The following is a 7,489-nucleotide window of genomic DNA, read 5'->3' as shown; positions in this document are numbered from 1 at the left end:
CCGGGCGGCGGGGGGGCGGGTGAGGGGTTCCCCGCTCCGCAACAACTCCGCTCCCCGCGGCTGCAAACTTTTGCGGCGCTCCCCAGCAGCCGGGCGAAGCGGCGCCCACAAAAATAATAATGGTAAAACAACAAAAATAATCAATCAGAACCGCTGTTCGTCTTTTAGAATTCAAGAAGCACAGGAATCGCTCCGGGCGGCGGGGTGCGGGTCCCCTCTCCCGCCCCGCGGTCTCGCTCTGTCTGTCCTCGCAGGTTCAAGTGCTGTGTCCCCACGGCGCCTGCCCCCCGGGCCGGTGCGAGCCCCGGGGCTATGCTTGTTTGGGGGCGGGCGGGCGGGCGGGCGAGCTCCCCCCCCAACTCTTGCGAGGAGCCCCGCGGCACGAGCCCAGCGCCGCCGCGAGCAGCGCTCCCACCACGCTCTGGCGAGGCGCGGCGACTTCTTTGCCGAAATGTAGCGGCCGCCGAGGCGTTTGCATGCTGATACATATTCAGAGCGGCCGGGCCGCGGGGCAGGCTGGGAGCTGTAGTCCCCCCCCCGCGGCGGGGCCCGGCTGTCAGGCGGCACAGCCCTACAGCTCCCGGCAGGCCGCGCGCGCCCTCCTCGCGCCCCCTCCCTCCTCCAGTTTCTACTCCGCCCCTCAAAGGGCGTCGCCGGCGACCAATCAGCGGCGGCGGCACATTAATCGCCGTTCTGTATTAATGCCCATCATTTCGCCGCTGACAAATGGGCAGAGAGGTAGGGGAGAAAGGAAGGGCGGGGGGGAGGTGGCTCGGCTCTAAGCCCCCACGTGGGGCTCCGACGTGACAGCGGAGGGGCGGCCAATGGGAGGCAGCGAGAGGCTGGGCCGCGCCCCCGTCGCCGCCCACCTTTCGCTCTGCCCGAGGTGGAGCTTTGAGATCGCTGACGTTCCAGAGCGCCGGCGTTCGAACAGGGGAAACATTTGTTCAGCTGTCAATCAAAGTAACGTGGGGTGGCGGCTGCTGCTGCCGCTGCCGCACCGCCGCAGCATCTAGTGTGCGGGGTGGTGGCACAACAAGGGGAGGGTGGGGGTGGCGGGGGGATGCACCCCCCCACCCCGTGCCACTCCGTGCCGCCGCCTCACCCACCCCGGGAGGAAGGCGGACTAATTAGGGGGTAATGTCTCCTTAAAGAGACAAGCTCGGCCTTGTGTAACGTGCCGAAACCCCTGTTGAGACAAGAGAGGGAGGATCACGCTGATCCCACTTCTTTCAGTTCACATCAATTTTACGCGCCACTGGAGCTGGCATAATTTTCATGTGAACGGGGCTGAAGCTCTTGCGCTTACTTGGAGCGAGCTGGGCAAGGAGGGGGGGCTGCCTGGTCGCTCCCTTGTGGCTTTAATGTATAGCCATTTACACACACATACATACATGCACACCAGTACATACACACAACAGGACTCCAGTGCCTCCCCACACACATATGCACACACTCATGTACACATGTACATGCACACGCATGCGCACACACTCAGGTACATACACGCACACACCCAATAGGACCCCAGTGGCCACCCACACACATACACATTTACATGCACATGCATATATGCATGCGCCCAGACATGCGCACACACATGTGCATGCACACAACCATGTACATACACACACACACACACACACACACACACCTCTTCAGCTGAGGGATCTAGTAAGGTTCCCTCCCCACCCCATCAGTCAACATGGCAAACGGGAAGGGCAAGGGTTACAGCACACACACAAGCCCTGCCTGAGGCGATGCACTGCTCCCAGGTACATTTAGGTTGGGAGGCGAGGGGGGAAAGAAAGCACTGCTGGGTCCTTCATTTTTTTTGCCCACGGGAAAGAAGGATTTGAGGCCACTTCGGTTTGGTGGCAGGCAACCCATCCCCACACGGGACACAGCTCCCACTTGCTGTTACTGATGAATGCTGGAAAAAATATATATGGTAGCTTCACTAAAAGTACCTCTTGTTCATCTGCAAAATCCCCCTTTTTCTCCGCCCCCCCCCCCCCCCCCCCGGCAATGCCCAAACTTGCAGAGCTGTCCAGCCCAGTAACTCAGCCTTCTCCAGCTGGACCCCTCGGGCAGCACTAGGCTGGTCCAACAAGGCTGAAAGCACATAGGAATGCAGGTAGGAACCACACAGCTCCTATGCAGCTTGCACAGGACCCCAGTGGGCACCCAGCTCGCCTACCTTTACATGTAGATGCTTGTTAGGAGACAACGGGGCCATTTGTTTTCCCCATCTCAGATCTGTCACAGTAAGGAAATTCCAACTGAACCCATGCAGAATCTTTTACCCTAAAGGAGGAAAAATGAATTGAGGTGCATCATTAGTATTCCAAAATGTATTGCTGGTGTTTGGTTGCCTTCTGTCCCTGCCGATGAAAGGGTCTTTATGTCACATTTATTAACACAGACACAACATCCTATCCACTCTGTCAGTAGTTCTCCTGTGGGATTCCTATGCATTTGACTGCAAGAAGGATGACATGGTGGAGAGACATCATCATGTCCTACTATGGAAGGACCCAGATTCCTATCACTGGGTTCAAAAGAACCCATTGGTTCCTTTTATTACTGACCCCGACTGTTGCCTTTCTGGTACACTTGTATCCTTATTAAAAACACACACACACACGAGCCAGACAAAAAAACTTCCCCAAACACCGTATTTTACAGAAGTTTTGCCTAGGCATTTTGGACCATAAACAAGCAGTAACATTCTACTAGTGACATCTCTCTCTTTACTACTGAACTACTGCACCAATTGCCATACCTCTCAGCTGTCTTTATTGCCAGAGACTGGCTTCATTTTAGACCCTCTATCCTATACTACTGTAAATTATTTACATCAGAAATGCTAAGCAACTGAAAGTGAGGTTATAAAACAAATACTTATTGATGTCAAAGAAAGCAGTCCCACATCATTTAATGCTTCCTGAACTGTTGTTTTCCTCCTATACCCAGTTATATAGTGGCCCACAATTTGGCTTTGACAGGTTGAGGCGTATAAGGTTAGTAGCTACTGTGGGCAACATAATTTAGGGCTTGTTCCTGCAAACTTACTTATAAGAGTTTTACCTGAGGAAGACAACTTGCTGAAAGATAGCTATGGTTTTTTGGGCCACTCATAAAGTTTACAGGTTCAGATGTTTAACAGCGTGCTTTCAAGACTCAGTCACACATGTCTGATAGGGATTTTTCCACTGAGGTCAAATAGGAGCAGGTCTCCTAGGAGTGCTAACAGTATTCAAATGTCTAAAATGCAGATAAAAACCTCAGATTCAATCCCAAAGACATTTAGGGCTTGTCTATACCTCTCCAGTAGCTACTCCTGAGGACTAGTCCATGCAAGTTCACCAACATCCTCCAAACCCACAAATTCACTACTTAGGCTGCCCTGGGCTCATCCTCAGGGAACACCCTCCGGCCCTAAACTTGGAGTATGCTCTCTGACTAGGGTGGGTGAGACTTGCTTAGGCCCATCCTCCTTAGGATTAGCTGCTGCCACAATACAGACAAGCCTAATAGCCAGCTCTGGTGTCTCTGACTTCTCAAAGCTTCCACTAAGGATCTGCCCAGTACTCGAGGTTCCTAAATTCCCTAGGTTTCAGACAGGAAGTTTTTACCACTGCAAGTTTTTGGATTCTGCAAAGTATCTGAACATCTGAGCCCAATGACCTTCCTGGAGTGGGCATTCCCCCGCCTTTCTCATTGGCATGATCTGAAAACACTTACTGGTTTGGACCTTTTATGGTAGGAGTCCACTGGAAGAGTTATTGGTGGGCTCCTACTATTGCCCACACCACCGCCTCCTCTGTCTGGTTTTCACCCTCACCAGGGTTTTAAACCCTGATTTCCAGCCTCCTAGCTAAGTGTTTCTAGCACTAGGCTGCAGGGTATGCTGAGGTGGATATCCCTCAAGGTCTCCTGGTGAAGCTATTTTGCTTTGTATAAAATGAATATTCACTGAAGCAGGAGTAGAACCCTGAACGCCCAGGTCAGTGCCCAAATACCAAGCTATTGCTTTTTCCCTGGCCTACACTATTGGCCATGATTTGGGCACCCAAATGTGTGTCCAACAGGTAAATGTAACAACACTGAACCTAAGTGTGGTTTAAGAATTTTGAGCATTTTCAATTGATTATTGAGCTCTCTTGATATTTTTTCAAGATATGGGCTTGAAGCACTTTTCTGAATCTTTGGGCACCCAAATGATTTTTTAAATCTGGCCTTTAATGTATCCCCTTAGATGCTGAGTACATTCAAGTCCCACTAAAGACTGGAGCAAGCTTTGAAGCAAGAATATACAAGTGCCCAGCATTCAAACACTTAAAGACAAGCATACCTAGAGTCACCTGACTAAAGCAGGTGAGTTGATAGTGGCAGACCAGACTATAAGGAGAACTAACCGTCTGAATTGACAAAGTTCTTAGCCCCTCTTGGAAGGTACTAAAAACGTTCTCACTCTACAATTTGAGGATCAGACTCTAAAATCTGGAAAGGGGCTCCAGCTGATATAAAATGAAGACAACAGCTGAAGAAATTTCAGTGTGAAATCTGTGCGGGCCGGGCACGAGCCGGGCCCTTTTTCGTGCTGCACGCAGGCTGTGGCCAGCAGCCCGGGCACGTGGGGTTGGAGAGAGGGGCGCGACAAGCTAGAATTAGGCACAGACTCATAGCGGTAGTTTTAAAGATTGTTTACTTACACCAGAGATGGTCGTGGTATAGGCTGAAAAACTTGCTTCAGTTGCGGTTACAGAAAAAGACAACACGGACGGTCACGTGGAGTTTGCTAGGCTCCACAGAAACAGAGCTCCGGATGCTCTGGGTGAGCGCGCCACCAAAATCAGACTCGTAGATACGTCTTATAATTTTTCCGCTCGAAGACGGGAAGAGGTGGGCGATGGATCAGGTCGCCAAGCTCCTCTGAATCTCACACAGGGGTCTTTACTTCCCTGCCGTGTACCCAGAGTCCCCACGAGATGGATGTGGAGTCCTCTTCAGCTTGGGCGGAAACTGCTCAAGCCTCTTATACGGCTAACAGGCCAATCGCTAGCCGCCACGTGAGAATAATTTAGAACTAGCCAATAGCGGGGAACCAATTTGCATGCAGGTGGCGGGAACTCTTTTGCACCGTGCATTTCTCTTGCAACTTGAGCAATGCACCCTGCAAAAGAAGCTGCAAATAGGCGGGAAACTCGTCCCTGCACCGGAGTTTTCCTCCGCAGCAGAAAACTCCACCGTGCAATGAAGTTGCAACCTGGCGGGGATAATTCTGGTGCCGAAGCACACACAAAATCATACCTTTGGGTTATGACAAAATCAAACATCAGTTTTGTTTTGTTCTGCTTTATCCCTCCATTAATGTGACATCAGGCATAGTGCTGTAATATGAAGCATAATGAAGTCCTGACATGGAACCCTTTGGTCAGAAATGGACCTCTTTCAAGAATAAGCAAAAGGCAAGACAGGGCAGCACCTTGCAAACTAAAGACATGAGCTCTTTTTCTATAGGCCACAGCCAACTTGATCAGATGCATTCAGCTTAATGGAATAGTTCATTGTGCATGAAGTAAAGCAGGTGCATGTTTTTCCAAGATCAGGCCCTAATCCCGTAAGAAAATCCATGAAACTCAAAGTTTAAACAGATGCTATATCATAACTTGCCATTTGAAAATTATGAGAATTAAGATCAAAATGTCAGTGCCATTTTGATTTTGCTGGCTTCTGTCATTTCTGACACAACCCTGACAGGTCTTTAAATATAGATTGTTTTGTATGTAAAGGTTCCTGTTTCTTTTCTTCTTTTATGAGAAATCTTTTATGGTAGGTTATATAACCTCTGTTATTACCGAGATAATAGAGAAAGTAGCTTTTAATGTACTGTATGTACTGTTAAAGGTTTTTCAAAAGTGAAATGACTGCAAAAATTATTTAGGCAGCTTTATATGTACAGCAAATGTACAGAGTTTTGACTGTCATAGCAAAAATCTTTATGAAATATCATGCCTGAGCCAAGGTTTGTTGTTAAATATCTCAGCCATTTACATTTCTTTAAATGTCAAGAGTAATTGAAACACTCATACGATAAATTTAAATCATTTGAGAATCCTGTGACTCCTGAACTAGTCCACTTTTAATTACATTTAACATTCTAAAATGAACAAATCAATTTGTATATATTTTTATACATGATAGCTAAAAAGAAAAAACATTTACAGACTAAGATTTTCTAATCCACTATCAGCCTTTGATGATTTTTTTTATATATCAGTCATAAACTTAGCAAATACAGATTTCTCAGTGCCAGAGGACCTTTAACCATGGGCCCTATCCTGAAGTTATTTTATGCATAACCCTATTGATCTCATGTAAGTAATTGCTGTAGCTCAAGTCCAAAGGTACCAGGTGCACAGGTGCTTCAATACAGTTTATTTTGGGAGCAAGTCACCAAATCAGTCTGCCCCACTGGCTATGTCAGTCATGATAAAAGGCATTAGATGCCTTGATAAATTAATCAGTGCAAAAGGTCTTATAATACAATCTTATACTAGGGCATGCATTTAAATGCACAATGTAGCAAGCTTGTAAAAAGATAAATTAAATGAGGTTTTCAGTTAAATGCATGCTAGACTCTCAATTTAAAGTTTCATTTATTGTGGCATGAGGCCAAATGTTGGGGTTTTGTTTGTTTTTTATAGTAGTGTTTCATAGTACAACATCCCAGTTAAATACCTGATTTTTGCAAGTACTATGAATTGGCCTTGACAAAAAAGATTGCTAAAATGCTCCCTATCCATAGCTTTCCATTTTAACCATGCACAATCTTGAGGATATATAGTAGTTAGTAAAGAAATCAAGGGAATGATGGTACTCATTTGTGAATAATGTGATATTCATGTGTTAACAATTTATAATGCAATTTGTTTATCTACATTATTAAAATGACAAGGGCACCCAGCTTTAAATGTTGTTGACCCCCATTTTGGTTAGACAGTGGTTTCAACTTGTAGTGATAGTTGGACTTCGATAATATAGCACAGTCCGGCAAAGGCAGACATGAGAAAATGCTTCATCTTAATTATACCACATACACAGGCCCCCTCTACACTACACAGTCTTGATGCAACTAGATCAGGTAACAAGGATGCAATCACACATCTCCATATCCTATTCACAGGATGGTTAACCTCAGTAGACTGTATTTATCAATTCAATTACAGGGTTGGAGTCAAATCTGGTTTGCTTGTCTGAGAATTTAAGTCATTCTAAAATATGACTGTTTACAAAAACTAGACGTAAAAAGTCTAAGCCAAAGAGAATCATGCTGAGAAGGAGGAACTGGCCCATTCACGTGGTATGGCCTCAGCTATGTTTTACAGGAGTGAGGCAGGAGCAAGGATAACAGAGCTAAGGGAAATAATGACTCTGTTGCAAAGTATGTTGCTTATAATCTCCCTCTGACTTTGCTCTTTCC

General features: G+C 47.0%; 1 protein-coding gene across 1 annotated transcript in view; it reads right to left on the bottom strand.

The window, feature by feature from the left end:
- The window catches only part of LOC102385476 (transducin-like enhancer protein 4), a 175,773-nt gene that overhangs the window by 133,042 nt on the left and 35,242 nt on the right, over window positions 1–7,489 (bottom strand). The gene's annotated exons all lie outside the window — the stretch shown is intronic.

This window comes from Alligator sinensis, unplaced genomic scaffold, assembly GCF_000455745.1.
Source record: "Alligator sinensis unplaced genomic scaffold, ASM45574v1 scaffold1445_1, whole genome shotgun sequence".
NCBI lineage: Eukaryota > Metazoa > Chordata > Crocodylia > Alligatoridae > Alligator > Alligator sinensis.
Note: the sequence above shows the minus strand (reverse complement) of the source record. Positions and strands in the feature narration are given on the sequence as shown.